The sequence below is a fragment of the Schistocerca cancellata genome, chromosome 5 (genome assembly GCF_023864275.1).
Source record: "Schistocerca cancellata isolate TAMUIC-IGC-003103 chromosome 5, iqSchCanc2.1, whole genome shotgun sequence".
In the NCBI taxonomy this organism is placed as follows: Eukaryota; Metazoa; Arthropoda; class Insecta; order Orthoptera; family Acrididae; genus Schistocerca; species Schistocerca cancellata.
The window spans coordinates 556,183,832-556,207,995 of NC_064630.1; the positions used below are offsets into that span (position 1 = coordinate 556,183,832).

The 24,164-nt window shown below is 44.4% G+C and overlaps 1 non-coding gene across 1 annotated transcript; it reads left to right on the top strand.

The window, feature by feature from the left end:
* The first annotated feature begins 13,203 nt into the window (after positions 1–13,203).
* Trnat-ugu (transfer RNA threonine (anticodon UGU)) lies at positions 13,204–13,278 on the top strand. The gene has a single exon. It is a non-coding gene; the product is annotated as a tRNA-Thr (tRNA).
* The last annotated feature ends 10,886 nt before the right edge of the window (positions 13,279–24,164 follow it).

Here is a 24,164-nt window from a genome sequence, read left to right on the forward strand (position 1 = left end):
GTCGGATGGAGGTTGAATCAAATGGTGCTTGAGGATGGTAATAAAACATTCCTGCACTTCTCCTAGTCTCTATACGACGACTGGATGATGCAGTCGGACACAGTATTACGAGAAGGTTGAATTCCGCGAACTTAATGAACTTTCAAGAATTACCGTCCCATCGCGTTCGCCCGATATAAATCCAATTTAGCAGTTACGTGCAGAGTGTAATATCTGTTCTTGATCAAGATCCTTCACCTAGACAGCGAAAATGTTTGACTCCATAATATAGTTCCACAGACATTTGTGTTCGTCGTCTACTTTGCTTTCACATCCTCTCTGGAAGAAATTACGGTACTCTGGTGGTTAAAAGACGTAAAAAAGGGTAATTCAAAATGCGGCATAATGTATAGAGGGATTTCTTGGAAGTACTTCCGAATGCTTATTAGCATGAAGATTTGTACACACGTTTGCAGCCCTGACCGTAATGTGTACTTCGTGAGGTGTAGAAGCTCTAAATGTCAATACCTCCAGCATTCCGTCGATGGAAGATAGATGTAGCATTTATGCTACTGCAGGATTAGAAAGGCCAGCAGGTAAATATGGGAACTTTGAACCTTTCAGGTGGTGGTTTGGATTGTGTTAACGGTAGGAAACGAAACGTCCCGCGCCGATGATGTCACTAGAGACGGAGCACAAGCTCAAATTTCACAAAGATTGTCTGGTAAATACCCTGCATCCTGTTTCAGCTTGATCCATATCGACATTTACTGCAAAAGATTTAGAGAAGCTAAAGAAAATGCAAATATAAATTTCCAGATGAGATTCTGAAACCTGCCAAGCGCGAGTGCATTGTTCGACAGCCTACAAGAGAAAGGCTCCGAACAGTATAAGCGTATAAACGTAGGCTTCTGTGCCCATTGTCACAGTCAGTAATTTTTTCTGGGTTTGTGACCGCGTTGTCAATGTATAAAACTACCGAAGTTTCGGTTCCTGTTGCAAGCGACCTTCTTCCGGGTGTAAACCAAAACATCCCGAAGATGGTCATTGCAACAGGGACCGAAGCGTCGGTACTTTCATATGTTGATAATGCGATCACAAACCTAGAAACATTTTATTGAAAATTTGAGCGTACTTTGCGCGCGGTTGAGCATTTTGAACTAATCTTAGACTGGTCTCCGTGTTACGTCTCATACTACTCTTCATGAAGGAACACAGAACTGTAGTCAGATATACACAAATTAAAATCTTGAAATCACATGTTCCCTGAATTGATTGTGAAACTATAATGAACGCTTCCTACAGCTAACGTCTTCTTGCATATTCGCCAGTTGTTTAATTGTACACTCGCCAGCTGTTTAATTATCCCGAGAGGTCTGACACATTTTTCACAAGAATATAACATACTAAAATTTGTGTTACATTTTTCTAACAAATAACGTTGTCAGTTCTTCCCTTCGATGTTTGATAGTTGTACTGAAACTCTCTTTGGATAACTATATACAGGCCGAAAAGGAAGAAGAAACACAGTAAATGAAGGTGTAACACGTTAGATTATGTGTGTTGCCATCAAGGGAGAGACGACGAAAACACAGTACTTTGCTACTTTCATTTTCAGGTGACCGCTCTGAAAGTAGTTTTTATTCCAGCTAGCCCGCCTTCATGCGAGGGATAAACAAAAACAGTCGCCACGCAAGCATACTACATCTTTTTAATTAAACGCTGTTCCCATTTCGTTCTTCAACAATACCTGCAATACCTGCTAACTATATAGAAAGGCAACGATGAAACATGCGACTCATTTATTTGATTACTATCGCATTTAAAAAAAATGAAAACGAATATTTCTTCAATTACGAAGTTACCTGTTGTGTCGATCGATGCATGAATATCGAAATAGAAGTAATTGCTAGGACGTACATTCACAGATATTTGCTGCCACAATTCAGATGCAATAAAATATGAGTAAGTTTAATATTATCAAAATCATACAGCAACTCTAAACACCTTTGGACCTGTAATCCCTTGTGCCAATAGTTAACTTTCCCCTAGTGATTACTGCGGATGTAAACTGTCAAAGACTATTCCTGGGAAACTTTAATATATATATAATCACCACTGTAGAAACATCAAACGGTTTGCAGCACTATGTATGTAGTACCACCCATATTAACTCTTCAGTGAGAACATGTTAAGAAAGACGTGTTTGAACTGAGGTTCTTTTAATAGTAAAAAGTGGAAAACTACTTTAACTGGTGAACGATGTCAGAAGTAATTTTTGCCATGATCTGTTGACAGGGTCATCCAAGAATTCGGTTAATGTAATTTAGCGAAACCAAGAATTTCTTACATAGGCCTACGGGAGGCTTAAGGGGAATTTGAGCTCCAGGCATCCCAATTTCATGCCAATTTCCTGAACTATGTAGTAAAATCGGAATAAGCACTTCCCTTCTTATGAATATCTTGGTCACTACGTTATTGCTAGTGGCCTGTCACTATAGGACAACACGGAAGAGGACACACAGTATCATTTCACCCGTGTCAACGTGACATAACAAATAGTTCAAGACTAATTAACGTAATAGGAATCCAATTTCCGAGTCCAACTGACAGATCAGTTCCACCAAGATACAGCAAATACTGCGCACGATACTGGATCAGCTGCTCGCCTCTGTGACATAGTTCACTGCTGCTGGCTCCGTTTGTTCCGCAACCAGTCGCGACGATTATCTCGAGAGGGAAATCGCCCGACCAACGAAAGGCGAGAGCGTGTCCAGGTCGATTGCAGTGGCCTGGGCGTGGTCCAGAATGAGAAACGCTGAGTCATCCTCAGGAATCAGGTCGCAGTAATGTTGCACAAAGCACCGAAAATTGGATATGTGGTACACGGGATATAAGGCCTTTTGAATATCTCCGTAACGGAAGCGTGTAAACAGTATTGATCAATAATCGTAACCACAGCAGGAGAACAATGGAGTCCAAATTTGATTTCTGAAAGGAACGACGTGTATGTGGACTCGTAGATGGTACGACAAGCAGCCATCTCGAGTTGCAAGATAAGAGAAGAGCTGACCTGTCGTGTTCCACATTTTCTTCTACACAAGACTGTGAAGCTATTGCCAAGTCCCTGGACTCGCATTCAAGACAAAGGTGGAGCAAAGACCCTTCCAGATATACATGCACAAGTTTTCCCTAAGTCGTTTAACACAAACGCCAGAATGGTTTCTTTGAAAACGAGACTGGCAGTTTCTTACCCCATATTACCCCAGCCAGTATTTTTGTTCTGTTTCTAGTTGTCATGGCATCGGCGGGACGTCAAAACCTAATCTTCCTGCCTTCTTACACCCCCATGGCATGGCTATCTGCGATTTCAGCAAATGCCATGAATCGTAATGGTAGAGGTAAAAGATTAACATTGAAGGAACGTGCAGATTGATGTAAAGGCAAATTGTACTGTCTAAAAAGATTTCTGAAATGGGTGCACGCTAAGTATGCCGAAAGACAGGTTGTCAAAAATAACACACTGTAACAGAACGACGAGTCCGTCGCCATAGACACGGCACTTCCTCTGATATGGAAAACATACATCACGAATCTGGAACTGTGCAGAGGTCAGTATTCATCGAACATGATGCAGTTGCAGCAAGTCACGGCATATATCTCGAATGGGATACTACGCAAAGAACATTAAAAATAATAAATATCTCATATCGATAGTTTCACCACCAACAAGTAGCCATTTGTCCGTTTACAGTAAGAAAACTCTCTTCGTGGATGAGAAGATGAAATAATAATTTCTATCTCCGCGTACTCCTCGATAGCTTGCACCTTGGGAATGATGCTTCCAGAGGTTTCCGCAACACTTTTTCGCAATTCTACATTTCTCTCGTACAATCGTTCACCACCATTTCTGGACTGCAGGTGAGCTCAATTGCAATCAAGTCTTCGAAGGAAGCACTTGAGAATTCACGACATCTAGAAACAGATAGCCCCAGTACGCCAATATCGATAATTTTTTAGAAATGCATACGGAAGCTAAAGATGGTATATTGAATTGCTGAAACTGGTAGCGAAAATAAAATAAATAATTCTCAACCTGCACGGCTGTTTGGTAAATTTCTTTGTTAAACATTTTCACCGTGTCCGAATAAGAATTTCCATTTAAGTACCCTTCAAACTATTTTCTCCCCAACCATACGAAGTCCAGAGGTGTACAGGGAATTCCTTATAGTCTTGTCTATAGTTTTTACTCCCACTCCCCTCCATACAAAAAAATCCCTCCATAAAAAAACAGGATATTCCTAGATGTCTCAGAATGTGTCCTGTCAAGCGACCATGCCTGTTAATTCAATTGTGGCTTTACGTTCTTTTGTACGAAATTCGAGACACTGCTTTTTACGATGTAGCCATCTAATCTTCAGCTTTCATGTCGCGTAAAATAGACAAGAGTGTTGTACAACGACTGGATGACTTCAGCGAACGTTCTTAGATCACGTGCATCATTTCAACCTTAGACGCAAGTTAACTTAGGTACGGAAAACGTGTTGATGTACTTATTTAGCTTCTGGTAATGTAATCCGGCTAATGAGAGGTTCTTCACACATCGCGGTTCAACGTCGCTGGTGTTTTTCCAGCCGCTGCTCCCCCCCCCCCCCCACACCCCACCCCCTGGAAAGCTGTCGGCCTGGAGACGGGACTGCTGTGGCAGGTGGGGGCGGCAGACGACGGCTCGCAAGGCCGCGGCGACATCAGCATGCGACGCCTGGTTACCGTCGCCTAGCTACGCCGGCGCCGCCGACCTTGGACTCATTGGGGCGCACCATGGCACCTGGCACGTCCACTGCCGCCACGTCATCGCCTCCTCTCGTGGCGTAACCCTCCACTTGTGGCCCAGAAAAGCCACAGACGCCTCAGGATTTCAATCATCACATAGCGCCAAAGTTCATATTTGACTCTCCATTAAGCCAATAGCTGGAGGCGCACGGTAGAAACTCTGTGTGGCTGTATTCTATAAGGTGGCCGGTACCAAAGCAATGTTCTACAGCTGCAGATTTGCTCATCTGCTGTGTATGTCACGCCATGCTCTCGACACCAGCCACACGCGATCTTTACGAACTGACTGAGGTCTGGATACTGCACAGGATGCGATAGGCACCGGCCTTATGCAAACCAATACCATGTTGGACCGGTGTACAGAGCATAAGCGCCACACACGTACACAACAAATGAGCATATCTGCTATTCCAGAACGTTGCCATAGCACGCACCAACCTACGGAATAGACACATGGCTACAGACGTCACTTCCAGCTATTTGGGCAACGTTATTAAGGAAGCATTTATAATTAAATCAGCAAGTGACCATGTAAATACAGACTGAGATTTCCGCTTAAATTCTGCTCTATTTCTGGTCAAACAACAGAGGTAGAGAGTTAGCGCTATTTGTTGACCTGTTGGTAATATGGGGCTAAGCCATACTGCTGTCTACGACCAAGATCGACAAGCTCTTCCTTCGATGGTTCAAATGGCTCTGAGCACTATGGGACTTAACATCTATGGTCATCAGTCCCCTAGAACTTAGAACTACTTAAACCTAACTAACCTAAGGACAGCACACAACACCCAGCCATCACGAGGCAGAGAAAATCCCTGACCCCGCCGGGAATCGAACCCGAGAACCCGGGCGTGGGAAGTGAGAACGCTACCGCACGACCACGAGATGCGGGCTCTTCCTTCGACCCGTGATGGATTATGCTTGTTTTGTCTGGGGTAATGAAGTGAAATCCCACGTTCACCGGCTGCAGACCCTCCAGAATAAGGCACTACGGAGATTTTTTCACGTGCCTGGAAACTTTCCATCGTGCTACCACCAAGATGCCGCCGGTGAATTGGAGGTCATCGACCGATTTAAGAAGACTGCTCAGTCTTTCTACAGACAGACACATCGGTCCACTAATACACTCATTCGCCGCTTAGGTAGGCCCGACGATCCTCAAAAATGGTTCAAATGGCTCTGAGCACTATGGGACTCAACATCTTAGGTCATAAGTCCCCTAGAACTTAGAACTACTTAAACCTAACTAACCTAAGGACACCACACACACCCATGCCCGAGGCAGGATTCGAACCTGCGACCGTAGCAGTCCCGCGGTTCCGGACTGCAGCGCCAGAACCGCTAGACCACCGCGGCCGGCCCGACGATCCTCGAGACCTGTACAAACAGCCAGTTAACTTACTCAGTAGAAGGTAAGACAACATAGATGGTGAATCTGGTCCAAAACCTCCTACGCACACCCGATGGGACACAAAATGACGAGATGTTCTTACATAGTTAACTCGTTTCCTACAGACAGCCGGCCATTGTGACCGAGCGGTTCTAGGCGCTTCAGTCCGGAACCGCGCGACTGCTACGGTCGCAGGTTCGAATCCTGCCTCGGGCATGGATGTGTGTGATGTCCTTAGGTTAGTTAGGTTTAAGTAGTTCTAGGGGACTGATGACCTCAGATGTTAAATCCCATAGTGCTCAGAGCCATTTGAACAATTTTTTTCTACAGATATAGCAGTAAATGCCGTCAAGGTAAACACTACATCTCAGCAGAAGATGCAATGCTGCTATTGCCAACAACATTCATGTAAAAGTTACTGCTCACTATTGGCTCTCTTAGGGTTTATGTGACTTTTAGTTCTTTGCCACTTTGCAGTGCCAGTTTTTTTTTTTTTTTTTTTCTTTGCCTTAGGTTTTGTTTGTTCAGCTTGCTGAGCAAGGAAAAAACCCTGTTAAATTTTGTACTTTAATCCGATCACGACTGCTCGCCAGCACTGTTCCAACGAGAAGACATCAAGCTTGTGCCTGTAACCTCACAATCTGCACTGCTTTCGCCGTAGCTACAACATACAAAGTAGTCATCTCAGAAATAAATAAATAAATAAAAGAAAATTCTTACAAATTTCGCACGTTCTAACATTATAAAACGAATTACTTTGGGATTAAATGTCACTTTAATTGTTCTTAATAAAATACAGTTATTCTGTTTCAACTCAATGGGAAAAAGATTCTCCACAATGGGTGGTATTTGGATGGAACCATGCTCACAATGTCTAAGAGCTCAGATTTCGATGGAAACACACTTTTAAACTCTCCAGAGTCTCTGCGATGCTGTTTGCTTCAAGTTAAATATATTATCATAAAGTTACAGTATTTAATGTCCATTATCGATAAATTCAGGCTTTGGTCATCGTTGCTTCTGTGGTGGCACCAATTGTTAACGGTGCCTTTGTTGTCTTTCTGCATCTGCTTTATCATGGTCCCCGGTTGGCGTAGAATCGCAAAGCGAGGGTTTAAATTTTCTTGTCGGCGCCCTCTTGTAGCATTCGTGCCTTCAAAATGACGAGTTATTCACCAGCCGAACTATCGGCGGAGGTCGATGACGTTACTCAGTTACGTCCCCGAAGGTTGTTCGAAGATTTTATACGCCAGCCGGCCAGAGTGGCCGTGCGGTTCTGGGCGCTACAGTCTGGAACCGAGCGACCGCTACGGTCGCAGGTTCGAATCCTGCCTCGCGCATGGATGTGTGTGATGTCCTTAGGTTAGTTAGGTTTCATTAGTTCTAAGTTCTAGGCGACTGATGACCTTAGAAGTTAAGTCGCATAGTGCTCAGAGCCATTTTTTTTTTATACGCCAGAACATCCTTAATGATCAGTGTCAAAAGAAGCACCAGAAATCTAGTGTGTTTGCGTTGTGCAAGGTAGCTGAGTCTACATTTTAACATCGAGTTTCACAACCAGACCTCACATCCGTCATACACAAAATCGAAATTTTTGGGGTTCGCTTGTGAAATTGCTCTACAGCGACCATCGAGATACATTTGGGACACATAATATCGACTGGAGTGCCGTTGTGTGTGATTGGCCTGCAGTACGAGCTGGCAGCCGACGTAGGCTGGGCGGCAGTGAGGTGTGTCGCAGCGGGGCAGCCGGCCTCGACCTCCGACCCCGCGGGGGCCTAGACCCGCTGACCGGCTGCCCGCTGCTAAACCTCATTCCTGCTCGTCCCTCCGCTGGCGGAGTACCAGCTCTGCAAGCACTGCAACCAGGCTGCTGCGCCGTAAATCCCAAAGTACAAGACGTCTTGTAACGTGACAGGCCGCCACGTACGTTGTCCACTTCGCCACAGTGTGCTGAGATTCCACGCGGGTAGAGTTGTGCAGCTGGAGGTGATCCGCCAGCAGTGGTGGATGCGGAGAGAGAGATTCCAGAGATTTAAGAGGTTACTATAAGCGGACGATCTGGACGTGTGTCCGCCAGAAAAAGGAAATTTGTAATGATGGAGGTTCAAAAATGGCTCTGAGCACTATGGGACTCAACTTCTGAGGTCATTAGTCCCCTAGAACGTAGAACTAGTTAAACCTAACTAAGCTAAGGATATCACACACATCCATGCCCGAGGCAGGATTCGAACCTGCGACCGTAGCGGTCTCGCGGTTCCAGACTACAGCGCCTAGAACCGCACGGCCACTTCGGCCGGCAAAGATGGAGGTCATGAATTGATATATATGATGACTTTTGAACATTATTAAGGTAAATACATTGTTTATCCTCAGTCAAAATCTTTCATTTGCTAACTATGCCTATCAGTAGTTAGTGCCTTCAGTAGTTAGAATCTTTTATTTAGCTGGCAGTATTGGCGCTCGCTGTATTGCAGTAGTTCGAGTAATGAGATTTTTGTGAGGTAACTGATTCATGAAAGGTATAGGTTATTGCTAGTCAGGGCCAATCCATTGTAAGGATGATTGGAAGTGAGATTGCATTGCGCTAAAAATATTGTGTGTCAATTTAGTGATAATCGGAATAAGCAAGGAGAGAAATGTCTGAGTACGTTCTGTTTTGCTCAGCTGTTTGAAAATCAAGTGACGTAAGAGGTTTTCCAGCACTGTCGTTTTTAATTTTTCTAAGGGGACGTTTCATTGTCGATTAAATATTGCGGACCAACTCTGCAAAGCGACATGAAATGGAACGAGCATCTAAGATCGGTTATAGGGAAGGCGAATGGTCGACTTCGGTATATTTGGAGAATCCAAGGAATTCTATAAAGGACCACGCGTGTGGAACTCTTGTAAGATTCATTACTTAATACCGCTCGACTGTTTGAGATCCCCACCAGGTCTGATGAAAGGAAGACATCGCAGCCATGGAGAGGCGTGATGCTAGATTTGTTATCGGAAGCTTCTGTCAGCACAAGAGCATTACGCGAATGTTACGTGAACTCAAGTGGGAATCCCTGGAGGGAACGAGACTTACTTTTTGCGAAACTCTGTTGAGAAACAACTGATGATCTTTCCTTTACTGCGGATGACAGCCATGTTTTGTGCACGCTGAGGCACTATGTTTGCTAACATCAATACATATCTTTCCATTTGTATTTGGTAACGGCTGAAAACCTGAAATCGCGACAGTGCAATGAAAACATAGAGCGATGAAGTTATCATTTAAAGTCTATTGAGACAGAGAATCAGCATTCACTACAGCCTGCACAAGTATCTTACTGCCACCAATACACTCAGGTGGCGAAAAGTCATGGAATATATCCCAGTATCGCGTCGGACCTCCTTTTGCCCGGCATAGTGCATCAGCTCGACGTGGGTTTTATGTCGGGCGATCTCGATGGTCAAATCATTCACTCGAGTTGTGCAGAATGTTGTTCAAGCCAGCCGTGAACAACTGTGGCCCGGCAACATGGCGAAAAATCCCATTGTTTGCATAGTGCCTTGTTGACAACTTGGGTCCATGGCTTCGTGGGGTCCGCGCCGCACTCGGACACTACATCAGCTCTTACCGACTGAAATCGTATTTCATCAGACAAGGCCACAGTTTTCCAGTAGTCTGGAGCGAAGCCGATATGGTCAAGAGCCCAGGACAGGTGCTGCAAGCGATGTGCTGATAGCAAAGGTAGCCGGCCGGAGTGGCTGAGCGGTTCTAGGCGCTACAGTCTGGAGCTGCGCGACCGTTACGGTCGCAGGTTCGAATCCTGCCTCGGGCATGGATGTGTGTGATGTCCTTAGGTTAGTTAGGTTTAAGTAGTTCTAAGTTCTAGGGGACTAATGACCTCAGCAGTTGTCCCATAGTGCTCAGAGCCATTTGAACCATTTGTTAGCAAAGGCACCCGCGTCAGTCGTCTGCTGCTATAGCCCATTAACGCCAAATTTCGCCGTACTGTCCTAACTGATACATTCGTCGTAGGTCACACATTGATTTCTGCTCTTATTTGGGCAGTGTTGCTTGTCTTTCAGCACCGACAACTCTACTCAATCGCCGCTTTTCTCGGTCTTTAAGTGAAGGCCGTAGGTCACTGCGTTGTCCGTGATAAGAGGTAATGGCTGAAATTTTGTATTCTCAGGACACTCTTGACACTGTGGATCTCAGAGTATTGGACTCCCTAACGATTTCCGAAATGGAATGTCCCATGCGTCTAGGTCCAACAACATTTCCACGTTCGAAGTCTGTTAACTGCCGTCGTGCGGCCAGATTCACGTCAGAAAGATTTTCACATGAATCACCTGAGTTCAAATGACAGCTCCACCAAAGCACTGCCCTTTTATACCTTGCATACACGATACCACCGTCAGCTGAATATGTGCATATAGCTATCCCATGACTTTAATCTTGTGTATCTTCTCATTTGCACCTGATAATGACTCAACAACAGAATTCGCAATACTGAAGATAATAAAAAACATACAGTCAACGACGGCAGCGTTGTCATTTAAAATCCATTGAGATAAATATGTTCAACATTTGGCAGCCCTGTCAACAACTGTATAAATATTAATTTTAATTTTAATAATCAACAGCCTCAGTTGCACCGTTTACCTAGAATTTACCTGGGTTTCAGTCGGGATAAACGAACTTTCTTCAGAATAACAGTAACTACCGTTTGTCCATAGTGGACATCGTAAAGGTAAAACTACAAATCCCTAAATTATCGTCAGACAATAAAGCTTATCTGGAACTGCCTCGTCCCCACTTCGCGACCGCGATACGGCAGCCACTAGTGCTGTACTGGAACTCAGAACTCGTGGCTGCCGCTTCGTGGTCGCGAAGTGGGGACGAAGCAGTGCCAGATAAGTTTTATAGTCTCACGATAATTTATGGATTTGTAGTTTTAGCTTGACGATATCCACTATCGACAAACGGTAGTTACTGTTATTCTGAAGAAGGTTGGATTATCCCGACTGAAACCCAGGTAAATTCTAGGTAAACGGTGCAATTGACGCTTTTGATTATTAAAGTTAATACCATTGAGATAAAGAACCGGTTTTCGTGACATACTACAGAACGATCCTTCTGCAACGAATGTATATCTTACGTAACGACCACTAAGACAAGGCAAATAGAGTCTCATATGGAAGCGTAAGAGAGGAACAGAAATGGTAATGACTAGCACCACTACAAGGTACCCTCCGACATGAACTGTGTGGTGGCTTGCGGAGTAGATGTAGACTTGACGCAGTTCTCCACAGTCGTCTGTCCCGTGCTAGCTTGGTCATCTCTGTGCAACTACGGCAACCCAAATGCATTCGATTAGAGTCGAACAGTGGTCTCCCTGGTTCCAGCTGCCACGACGTACAACCAGGGACACTATCTCGGAATGGTTAGATCGCTTAATGTGACGAGAAAATTATTCTCTTCGCTGTAGAATATCAATAGGATTGCACATATTATTGCAGCGCCAGTAGTTGTAGACGACTCAAACGAAGCGAACACGTATACATGTCTTAGGGCTGGCTGCTCGTAGAGTGGCAGTTTATCAGGTCGCTTGGGTGCCGGTGTCTTCCCGTAGGCAAGCCAGGCAGCAGCATTCGTACTTAGACGGAGCACGGCTAACGATGTGTTGTCGAGCGCTGCTACAGCTTTCACATTCAAATGTCTTCCCAGCAGGCAACACCCTGTCAACACGTCGTTGGAGTTGTCGCAATAGCCGCTAGCGGCCGTGTAACGGAGGAAGAAAACAACGAAGCGCTCCCAGATTAGGAAAATTTCATCGTTATGTTAATCGTGTCCGGTTTGCATCAACAACATGAAATGGTATCACTCACATGTATCGTAATAGTGCCTCCCAGTCTGATATTGCGTGCTTCTTGGCCGAAGCTCTAACTTGATTTTATATTTAGTCCGAAGTTTGGTATGACTAGTCCCCGCGCTGTTCTATTCCGTGCAAATCTTTACATATCTAGATAACTGTTGCCCACTACCCATAACTGTATCTGCTTACTGAGCCCTTGTTCTCCATCGACAATGTTACCCCCACGCTCACACGTCCCTCCATCATCAAATTAACTATCCCTTTGTGCCTGAGGATGGGTTCTACAAAACCTTTAGCTTAGTAAATCTGTTACAAACAGATCTTCTCTCCACAATTTGACACAGCACCTCCACTCGTCCAGTCTTCAACCTTCTCCTTAGACATGACATTTAAAAATGTTCAAATGTGTGTGAATTCCTAAGGGACCAAACTGCTGAGGTCATCAGTCCCTAGACTTACATACTATTCAAACTAACTTACGATAAGAACAACACACACACCCATGCCGGAGGGAGGACTCGAACCTCCAGCGGGAGGGGCCGAAAGCATGACATTCTAACAGATTTTATTCGCTTCTTTTCCGTATTGTTTATAGCTATTACTAACTTAAATGATAATTAATTGCAACCCTCAGCTGCCGACAGGTGTTGTTGATATATCACGATGGGGACAGCTGAACCTGTGTGCCCCGACCGGCACTACAACCGGGATCTCCTGCTTACATGGCAGACGCTCTATCCATCTGAGCCACTGAGGACACAAATGAACAGGGCGACTGCAGGGACGTATCCCTTGAACGCCTCCCGTGAGACCCACATTCCCACCTGTCCACAATCTACACACGTAATGTTTTTAGTAGATATTTGCCCATGCACTCATTACTCGCGCCAACTGAGGCTACGATTCCCGTAAGAGTTGAGGCAGTCTGTGCGCATTCGCACAGACGAAGGTCAATGACCGGGTAGCCTTTAACTACATATGAAGATAGTAATTGTTCTTGAAAGAATAGATACGACTGATGACCGTGCAGCTTCTCTAGAATAAATGATAATTAATATCCAACACCTGCTGCCGGCAGGTGTTGTTGAGATACCTCGATGGGAAGCGTGCAAGGGATAAGTCCCTGCAGTGGCGCTGTTCATGTGTGTCCTAGGTGGCTCAGATGGATAGAGCGTCTGCCCTGTAAGCTGGTGAACCCGGGTTCGAATCCCGGTCGGGGCACACATTTTCAGCTGTCCTCATCGTGGTATATCAATAACACCTGTCGGCAGCTGAGGGTTTCAATTAATTATCATTTATTCTAGAGAAGCTGCACGGTCGTCAATGGTATGTATTCTTTCGAGAACATTTACTATCTCCATGTAGAGCTATTACTATCGGCAGCAAATAAAATCAGAAAGTTGAATGAAAGCCCATGAGTTCAGCCAACACATCAATGCTAAAGCGATTTGGCAGTAGTAACTCATCCCTATTATAGCTTCCATTACTTACTCAGGAACTGCCACTGAAGAAGGACGTCGTAGGTAGACGGTTCTTAGCTGATACGGAGGTCACGATGTTGCTTGACGAAGATTTGGTCTGTATAAGGACTGAGCTCGCAGCTGTTGTTGAGTTCCCAGTTTATAAGAGAAGAAAATCCACCAGACATCTAGAGCTTTATTCGAAGACCGGCTTCGAACATTTATATTTCCATAATCAATGCAGGATGACACGTGATTTACAGTGGTGACTTTCATACGTGGTACAGAGTCGTTCTGGTGTATAATACAGTGTTCACATATCCTAAAATGGCCTGATAATAAATTTAAAAAATCGTTCCTGTTCTGCCGATTCCTTCCCCTGTGGAATATCTTCTGTACCTATTGAGCAAGTGAGTCTTTGGGCAAGAACGAGACCAAGCAGAAGAAAAATATCGTCATTCTCCTGATACAGTGTAAAAGAGGAGTTCACTAAGTAATGCAAACCGTTTTTTTGTCTGCCAATTTCGGTTAAAAGAACTCAGAATTGTTGCGGAATATTGTGGAATATTCCCGCTTCAGCCCCTATAGTTTCATTAAGTTCCGGTAGAGGAAGCGCTTTACGTAGCCTTCGAAATGGTGTCTGTAGTAGAGGTGCGTTCCAAGCAGAGAACGGTCATTGAGCTTTTTGGCGGGAAACCAGAGCATCAAATATATCCATAGGCGCTTGCAGAATATCTACGGAAACCTGACAGTGTACAAAAGCACGGAGAGTTGTTGGGCGAGGCGTCTTCCATCACCGCAACGACGTCGCGAAAACCTGTCCGATCTCCCACGAACTGGGCCGGCCGCACACAGCTGTGACTCCTGCAATGTTGAAACGTGCGGACACTCTCAATTCGAGGTGATCAACGGATCGCAAACAAGCATCTCGCTGCACAACTGGACATACCTGCTGGTAGTGCTCACACACCCAGGAGGAGCTCACAAAACTTCACTGGACTGTTACTCGTCATCTAGCCCGGATCTCGCACCTTCCGACTTGATCTGTTTGGCCCAATGTAGGATGCACTGATGGGAAGCAGTACGTGGATGACGAGGAGGTCACTGATGCAGCATGACACTGGCTCCGATGTCGACCAGTAGTGTTGTGCCATTCGGGCCTACAGGCCCTCCCAGTGAATGTTGCGTAAGGCCATCACACTGAACGGAGATTGTGCTGAAGTAATAGGGTACTGTAGCCAAAATAGTGACTTACTGGTATCCTGAATTAAACCGAGAGGTTTTCAGGAAAACAAGGAGGATTAGTGTTCAACGTCCCGTCAACAACGAGGTAATTAGAGGCGGAGCACAAGGTCGAAATGTCGCAAGGATGAATCTGTCATGCACTTTTAAAAGGAACCATCGCAGTATTTGCAGTAAGTGATCTGGGGAAATCACGGAAAACTTAAATCTCAATGGATTTCCGGAGATTTGAACCGTCGTCCTGCAGAATACGAGTCCAGTGTGCTACCCAGAGCACTACTTCACTTGGTTTTTACATTGAGACCTGATTTGTTCTGATACTCCAGAATGAGATTTTCACTTTGCAGCGGAGTGTGCACTGATATGAAACTTCCCCGCAGATTAAAACTGTGTGCCGGACCGAGACTCGAACTCGGGACCTTTGCCTTTCGCGGGCAGAGAGCTTCTGTAAAGTTTGGACGGTAGGAGACGAAGTACTGGCAGAAGTAAAGGTGTGAGGACGGGTGTGAGTCGTGCTTGGGTAGCTCAGTTGGTAGAGCAGCTGCCCGCGAAAGGCAAAGGTCCCGAGTTCGAGTCTCGGTCCGGCACACAGTTTTGTTCTGATACTGTTTATTAGAATCATCGAATTCCGTTTTACTGTGTTGTGAACTCGATGGAAAGTGTATTTACTGTTTGTGTTAGTGCAATGAAACAAACTATGTGACATTAAGAATAAAAAATGCAAACAGGTCACAAATACTACGCCGTGACACTTTAACTACTGCCAGTGATTATCGAGCCCAGCTGAAATCATTTTTGCGTTCGAAGGAGATATGGCACAAAAAATGAATCAAATGGCTCTGAGCACTATGGGACTTAACTTCAGAGGTCATCAGACCCCTAGAACTTAGAACTAGTTAAACCTAACTAGCCTAAGGACATCACACACATCCATGCCCGAGGCAGGATTCGAACCTGCGAACGTAGCGGTCGCGCGGTTCCAGACTGTAGCGCCTAGAACCGCTCGGCTACCCCGGCCATCACATATGGCACAAAATCGTTTTTTGTGCAAATAAACTGTAATATATTAATCTAAGATGCTCATTGTTTGTGTTTCGGAACTTTCACAAAGGAGCCATACTGCTATTGTATTTCAAAAAGAATGAAACTGTACAGTCCACGAGATGCGTTTAACTATTGTCGTACCCGACTACTTTCAACATTTCCTCCCTTTACCTCGGGCGCTGATGACCAAACAGTAAAGCGCCCCGAAAACCAAACATCATCATCATACCTCTCTCGCGAAGCAAATTTGTTAAAAAATTTGTTTCAGTCGCTTGTCACTTGATCCGACTCTCGACAAGGTTCCTGTACTTCTTTTACGAAATTGTAGATTAAGTAATCTCGAGAGGAAGGGGAAATCCACTACGAAGACACTTCTCAAATATAGCGTGGAAAATGTGGCATCCAACGTATAAGTCGTAATTTACGATGGAAGATCATTTCGCTCATTGAGAAACAAAAGAGGACTGTGGCGTAATTCATCAAACTACTGACGTGAGCTGCCTAATACGAACAGCCGGCTGTACCAATTTGATTAATGGCCTCCGGTAAGCTGGAGGCAATTGGTTTTAATGGCACAATATATTACATAGGAGTAATTTGCAAACTGTGATACTAAATTGCCAGCATACAATGACTGTGCAAAACGTTTCCTTAATGATGCATTGTTGCCCGTTAATATCCGGGTCTGCTTTAACGAAACACCGGTCTTTCTCTTTCCTGAGGTACTTGCAGTGTAGACCGGCTGAAGTATCGGAAGTTTAAATGCGACTGTTATTGGTGTGGCTGCTATTAATGTAACTGTTATTGATGTCGATGAAACAACAAGTTCACAGTTCTGCATCACTGTTTATTTATTACCAGAAAGCGTTTCCGCAGTCTGAACTCCCATCATCATCTGGAATTTATATGAATTAATATGGTATGTGTATCTTGTGTTACGGCTTTGAAATAGCGTGTGACATTGTCAAGCTTAGAAAAACCAAAAATTATTTCAACATATGGCTCGTGGTCTTGTGAGAGACTTTGACTAAATGTGATGGTAAAATAAGTAAATTAAAATATCTCCAATGGTTACAGGTTCCTTCTCGAGATGGATCACATGCACAATCCCACTCTGTAGAAAAAGATGGCTTCTACCCTGAAGAGCCAAAGAAACTGGTACACCTGCCTCATATCGTGTAGAGTCTCCGCGAGCACACAGAAGTGCAGCAACACCACGTGGCATAGTTTGGAATAATGTCTGAAGTAGTGCTGGAGGGAATTGACACCACGAAAACTGCACGGCTGTTTATAAATCTGTTAGAGTACGAGGGGATGGAGATCTCTTCCGAACAGCACGTTGCAAGGCATCCCAGTGGTGCTCAGTATCTGGAGAAATAGGTGGCCATGAGAAGTGTTTAAACTCAGAAGAGTATTCCTGGAGCCACGCTAGCAGTTCTGGATGTATGGGGTGCCGCATTCTCCTGCTGGAATTGCAGTAGTCCGTCGGAATGCACAATGGACATGAATAGATGCAGGTGATCAGACAGGATGCTTACGTACGTGTTACCTGTCAGAGTCGTATCTAGACGTATCAGGGGTCCCATATCATTCCAACTCCACACGCCCCACACCATTACAGTGCCTCCACCAGCTTGAACAGTCCCCTCCTGACATGCAGGGTCCATGGATTCTTGAGGTTGTCTCCAAACCCGTACACATCCATCCGTTTCCAGTCATCAACAGTCCAATGTCGGTGTTGACGAGCCCAGGCGAGGAGTAAAGCTTTGTGTCGTGCAGTCACCAGGGGTACACGAGTGGGCCTTCGGCTCCGAAAGCTCATATAGATTTTTCGTTGAATGGTTCGCACGCTGACGCTGGTTGATGGCCCAGCATTGAAATCTGCAGCAATCTGAGAAAGGGTTGCACTTCTTTCTCGTCAGTCGTCGTTGGTCCCGTTCTTGCAGGATCTTTTTCCGGCCTCAGCGATGTCGGAGATTTCATGTTTCCCAGATTCGTGATATTCACGGTACACTCGTGAAACGGTCGTACGGGAAAATCCCCACTTCATCGCTACCTCAGAGATGCTGTTCCCATCACTCGTGCGCCGACCATAACACAACGTTCAAATAGACATGATAACCTGCCATTGTAGCAGCAGTAACCGATCTAACAACTGCGCCAGACACTTGTTGTCTTATACTGGCGTTGCCGACCGCATCGCCGTATTCTGCCTGTTTACACATCTCTGTATATGACTATGCATGCCTATACCAGTTTCTTTGTCGCTTCAGTGTAGAAAGTAATAAATGCAAAGGACATATAGCAAAACAAAAACACTAATGCGGAGCAAGTGTCAGAACACAAACATGCCATATTTATACAAATAAATTACACATGACGATGGGGGTGTAAACCTTTCGCATGCATCGTTGGAATAAACTACGAGTGACTGATAACAGTAAACTTATTTCATTCAGTATCAAATGTTGTCCTTGTCGTCTTGACAGTGTGGGGGAATACCAGTTGGTGAAACGAACGCAACTGTCCTTCAATGTGGGTAAATACAGATTAGGCACATAAAGAAGAGAAAGAACTCGATGGTACCTGATTACAAGATTAGTGGCGAACTTCTGGAGGCTCTCACATCATTTAACTTCCACGCAGCGATACGAAATAGGACGAAGAGGTCAAATCAGTGATAGGGAAGGCGAATGGTAGATTGATGGGGGGAAATCCTGGGAATATACAGTGCGACTGTTACGGATATCGCATAAATGACGCAACTGCGGGCCGTTATACTGTTTCAGTGCACGAGGCCCTATTAAACAGGCAGAGCCACAGACGTTGGAATGAATTAAGAGTCGTGCTCCCAGGCTCGTAATAGGATGACATGGCCAATGTAAAGGTATAACAGAGACCTCAGAAAATTTAAATGAGAAAATGCGGAAAAAGGAGGGTTAGCTCTTGAGAAAACCTATAGCGTAAATTCAGAGAAAATGGTAGGCGAGGCTGTTCGATAATTTTTGTTTCCGTCATGTATCTTATGTACGGACCAAGACAATAAGGTAAGAGACATTATAGTGCGTACCGAGGAACACAGACACTGCATTTTCCTCAAAGAATCCTCCGTCAAGAACCACAGACTGGTTTGCGGAGTGTAAGTACGCACGATGTATGAGGAGCAAATTTTTTACGGTCGCAATGTAGTCTGTGTGAAAAAAAAGGGAGAGAGAAGAATTGTATGTATACATAATCATTTATATTACTAAATGGCTAACCCAGTACATGGTGCACAGCCCGAATTGCAGGTTGCCTATCTATCGGATTCCAGGGGCAAGAAAAATTTGATCTTTAGTGTAATTGTAGGCCGAATTTAAAAGTTTAAAATCCTGTATAATCTGATCAATGAGACGTATAATCTTGTGTTAAGTTTAACACAGTAAGACAATTAATACAGTTACAAACTGTTTATATGTTTTGAGGTAGCGTTATTCACGACGTGCAAATTACACTAAATGTATTCATCCATTATTTGAGAATGAGAACAGTTAGCAATGTCCAACTAACTTTACACGTAATTTGAAGCCTTTAAGAAGCTTTTCCTCGCTGACATCCCCAAAAAATGATCAAAGGAAAAAAATTATCGCTTACTACACTTTCACTGTTCCAACAGTAAAATTTCAGCGTGAGGTATGATGTTCTCATTTATTACTTCTTTGCTAGTAAAAGATGTTGTAGTCAATAAACACGTATATCACTGAATGTGGCTGCAAAATTATATCACCGTGCGATACGTATTTCGAGAGATACTATTTTTTCTACGTGGGAGTTTTATTCTTTAAAGAATCGGGGAAGTGAATTTACAGGTACCTTAAACTGGCCAATGCAAAAATAGTTTCTCATCATTTGTGGATGAAAAGACATATAACTGTCAAATACCATTCGATTTAGTAAGAAAGAAAGAGTTAGAAAGAAAATACGAGACTCATCATTTCTAATTCAAAAAATGTGTCGTTTGCAGGAAAAAAAAATAGGATTAAATTCTAAAGACAGAAGAGAGATTGACAAAATGTCAGAGTGAATAACGGAGTGGAGACCTCCCTCGATTGGTGGATGATTCAGTTCTGAGGTAAAATCGGTCAATTCTCTCCGAAACATTCATTTTTATTTACCGACCGATTTTAACTCCAGTGAGGCTTTGTTATCACTGTCAACAGACATCGCACTGCTATAGCGGCAATTAGCCATGCGTGCAGTCGTATTGTAGTGTAATGTGTGTGTAACACAGCTTCGCTCTGATGCAAGGCAATTGGCGCGGCGTCGAAACCTAGTAAACCTGGAGTATAGACGATGAGCCTCGAAAAATGTGGAACTGGAATAACTCCCGTAAACCATGGAAATACGATCGCAGCATATTGCTCATAATTAAGTGAATAAATCCATTACTGTTCGATTACACTTTTTGTAATGACTCACTGCGAACAGTAACCACAATTAAATACCTACGAATAACATCATGGGACGATCTAAGCTTGAACTGCCATACAAATCAAATTGTATGAAAAGCACATGCCAGGTTGAGATTCATTAGGAGAATTTTAAAAAAGTGTAATTCACAAAACATTTGTTCGGCCTATCCTCGGGTTAATTCATGCCGTATGCGTCTCGCGAAATGGCCACGAGTAGAAAATGAGAGGTGTTAGAACTCAAATGGAGACTTATTTAAGTACCTCCACCATATACCTTAAGGTGCCTCAAGGAGTATGGGCGCAACTTAAGGACTGACGCAATACGATACGAAAGTCTTCAAATATTCGTATTACGTAACAACCGCTTAAAGATATAAACAGATTTCGGCACGTTATTTCCACGAGCTATTACTTACAGAAATTTTTTTATAGAAAATTCTTCTGTCTCTATCATCAGTGTCAACAATGATAAATCAATCCAGTGTTCAGTGTCTGAGCAAAAGTATATGAACACCTATTTTTGGACATTAATATGGACTGTGTCCACCCTTCGCCTTTACGACGGTTTGAACTCGGGTGGACACATTTTCAGTGAGGTGTCCGAACGTCTGAGGAATGGTAGCCCATTCTTCCTTAACGATCGCAACCAGAGAAAGTAGTGACGTTGGATGCTGTAGTCTGAAGTCGACGCTCTAACTCATCCAAAAGGGTTCAGGTCGGGACTCTTAGCAGACTTGTCCAATTCAGATTTGGTGTTTTACACAAACGTTTGCCTCACAGATGGTGACACATGACAGGGTGCACTGTCATGCTAATACAATGATCATTCTCCGAACGGTTCTTCTAATGTACGCAGTATATAATGGTGTATAATGTATTCATATGTTCCGCATTTAGCATTTTCTTGAGCGCAATAAGAGAACCACACGCCAACCACGAAAAACACCACCTCCTCCGTGCTTCAATGTTAACCCTACAGATAACGGCTGGTAAGGTTTCCAAGCATTCGGCAAACCTAAACCCTTCCACCAGATTGCGTAGGGTATAGGGTGATCAAATTACTCGTTTCCAGTCATTCACTGTGCAGTGGCGTCCTCTTTACACCCCCTCAGGCGTCGCCTAGCACTGACCCCAGAAATGTGTGCCTTATGAGGAGCTTCTCGATCTGTTCTATTTAACTCCTAAGTGCAGTCGTTGTGCTAGCTGGACTACTGGTCACGCTTTGGGACTCTACTGGTTTCATGCGACTTTTTACAGTCAACGTCCGCATTGCTCGACGGTCCGTGCCCATCAGTACGTGAGGTGTGTCTGGTCTTAGTTTAGCTGTAGTTCTTTCTTAGCGTTTCCACTTCAGAATCATGAAACCAGCAGTCGACTTGGGCAGCTTTGGAAGGGTTGAAATGTCCCTGATTGATATGTTACTCAGGCGACATTTAGGGATAAAAAATTGTTCAAATGGCTCTGAGCACTATGGGATTTAACATCTGAGGTCATCAGTCATCTAGAAGTTAGAACTACTTAAACCTAATTAACCTAAGGACATCACACCATCCATGCCCGAGGCAGGATTCTAACCTGCGACCGTAGCGGTCACGCCGTTCCAGACTGAAGCGCCTAGAACCGATCGGCCACTCTGGAGATTAGTCCACGCATGAAATCACTGCTGCTACTGCCTGTCTACTAACAAAGCAATTCTCTTCGTCTTTTTTTATACTGGCGGGTCTGCCCCTCGCGACATCTCCAGGTCAATTCAGCGTTAGATCAAACAGTGTATAGCTGACGTATAATATGAACACAGAAATGTACTTTGTCATTGTTGGCAGTCATGTAGAAAGAATTATTTTTCTATAGCTTTGGACGATTTATTTTTGTGAATATTACTCGTTTTTCGGAGACAATGAACAGAAACTGGTAATGTAATTATTTTATGGCAACAAAGATACCATTTCCTATGGTAAGAAAGATACGATTTTAGAGCCGACCCCACTTGAGAGAGAGCACAATCTCTGGTTTGGCAAGGACAATATTTTGTAGAAAGTAGACGAGTTTTGCTATTTGGGGAGCAAAATAACTGATGATGGTCGAAGTAGAGAGGATATAAAATGTAGACTGGCAATGGCAAGGAAAGCTTTTCTGAAGAAGAGAAATTTGTTAACATCGAGTATAGATTTAAGTGTCAGGAAGTCGTTTCTGAAAGTATATGTATGGAGTGTAGCCATGTATGGAAGTGAAACGTGGACGATAAATAGTTTAGACAAGAAGAGAATAGAAGCTTTCGAAATGCGGGGCTACAGAAGAATGCTGAAGATTAGATGGGTAGATCACATAACTAATGAGGAGGTATTGAATAGAATTGGGGAGAAGGGGAATTTGTGGCACAACTTGACAAGAACAAGGGATCGGTTGGTAGGACATGTTCTGAGGCATCAAGGGATCACAAATTTAGCATTGGAGGGCATCGTGGAGGGTAAAAATCGTAGAGGGAGACCAAGAGATGAATACACTGAGCAGATTCAGAAGGATGTAGGTTGCAGTAAGTACTGGGTGATGAAGAAGCTTGCACAAGATAGAGTAGCATGGAGAGTTGCATCAAACCAGTCTCAGGACTGAAGACCACAACAACAACAACAACAACAGAAAAACCTCGATATTGATGGTTCTAATAGGCACTTTAACCTCACTCTTTGCCAATTCTTAGGTACACCCGCTCGCTTAGCACCAGTCAGTTGGCCAGTAGAGTCAGGGCCCACGTTCCACAACGACGTCTGCTTGGATCTCAATGCGGGGGCCGGTTGGGCTGTAAAGCACCAAAGGAAAGGAAAGGAAAAGCAAAGAAAGCCGGCGGCCGGCGTCCACCGCCAATGTCAGCGAGTGGACCGCGGCCGCCTGCGGGTCGCGACCTCGCGGCCGCATGTAGGACGGCGCGAAAGCATCGCGTCTACTCGGCTCGGCGGCCGGCGTTGCGCAACAGCCGGGGAGCGTCCCTGGCCACCAGAGCGTGCACACGACGACGCCGCCGCTGCCGCCGCCGCCCCCGCCGCCTCGCGGCACGCCCCCGCGCGGCCTTCACGCCCTCGTGGGCAACCGGGACACACCGGCACCACTTTGCGGGAGTCGTGCTTGCCCCGTAGGTCATCGGGCGGTCAGCGCTTAGCGACCTTGCGACGAAGACCCGGGTGAGATCAAAGGCTAACCTGCGTCTCAGAGGCACTTCACCGTAACTAACAGTGCCGAAATTAGCCTGTGAAGTCGTGTCCAGCGGTGCCAGGATTGGCGTTATAACATCCACGGCGTATATATTTTTTTATTACGAGTGGAATATGAACGTGTGGAAAATTACGTAACTCAATGATATTCATTCAATTATGTAATTACTTCTTAAAAAGATGATAATTATGTAAAAGAGAGACAATATTTGTCTCACATTCTTTGTTAATCTATGTCATTCTTTTCTTTTGTTTTGTACCCTTTTGTCGTCTTCTTCTGATGTACGTCGCCGACGCAAGACGCGAATCGATTTGAGGTCTGTTGAATGAAAAGCCGGCCGCGGTGGTCTAGAGGTTCTAGGCGCTCAGTCAGGCACCGCGGGACTGCTACGGTCGCAGGTTCGAATCCTGTCTCGGGCATGGATGTGTGTGATGTCCTTAGGTTAGTTAGGTTTAGGTAGTTCTAAGTTCTAGGGGACTGATGACCACAGATGTTAAGTTCCATAGTGCTCAGAGCCATTTGAACCATTTTTTGTTGAATGAAAAACATTTAATATAAAATTATTGTACTTTTATGTTCATTTGCTGGTAAAAAAAACAAATAGAGCCAAATGCGTTAAAACTATATCTGATTAATTATTGAAAAATCACTTCCTCTTTTAATTATAATTTTGTATTGATTGTTTTATCATAGCTGCAAGAAG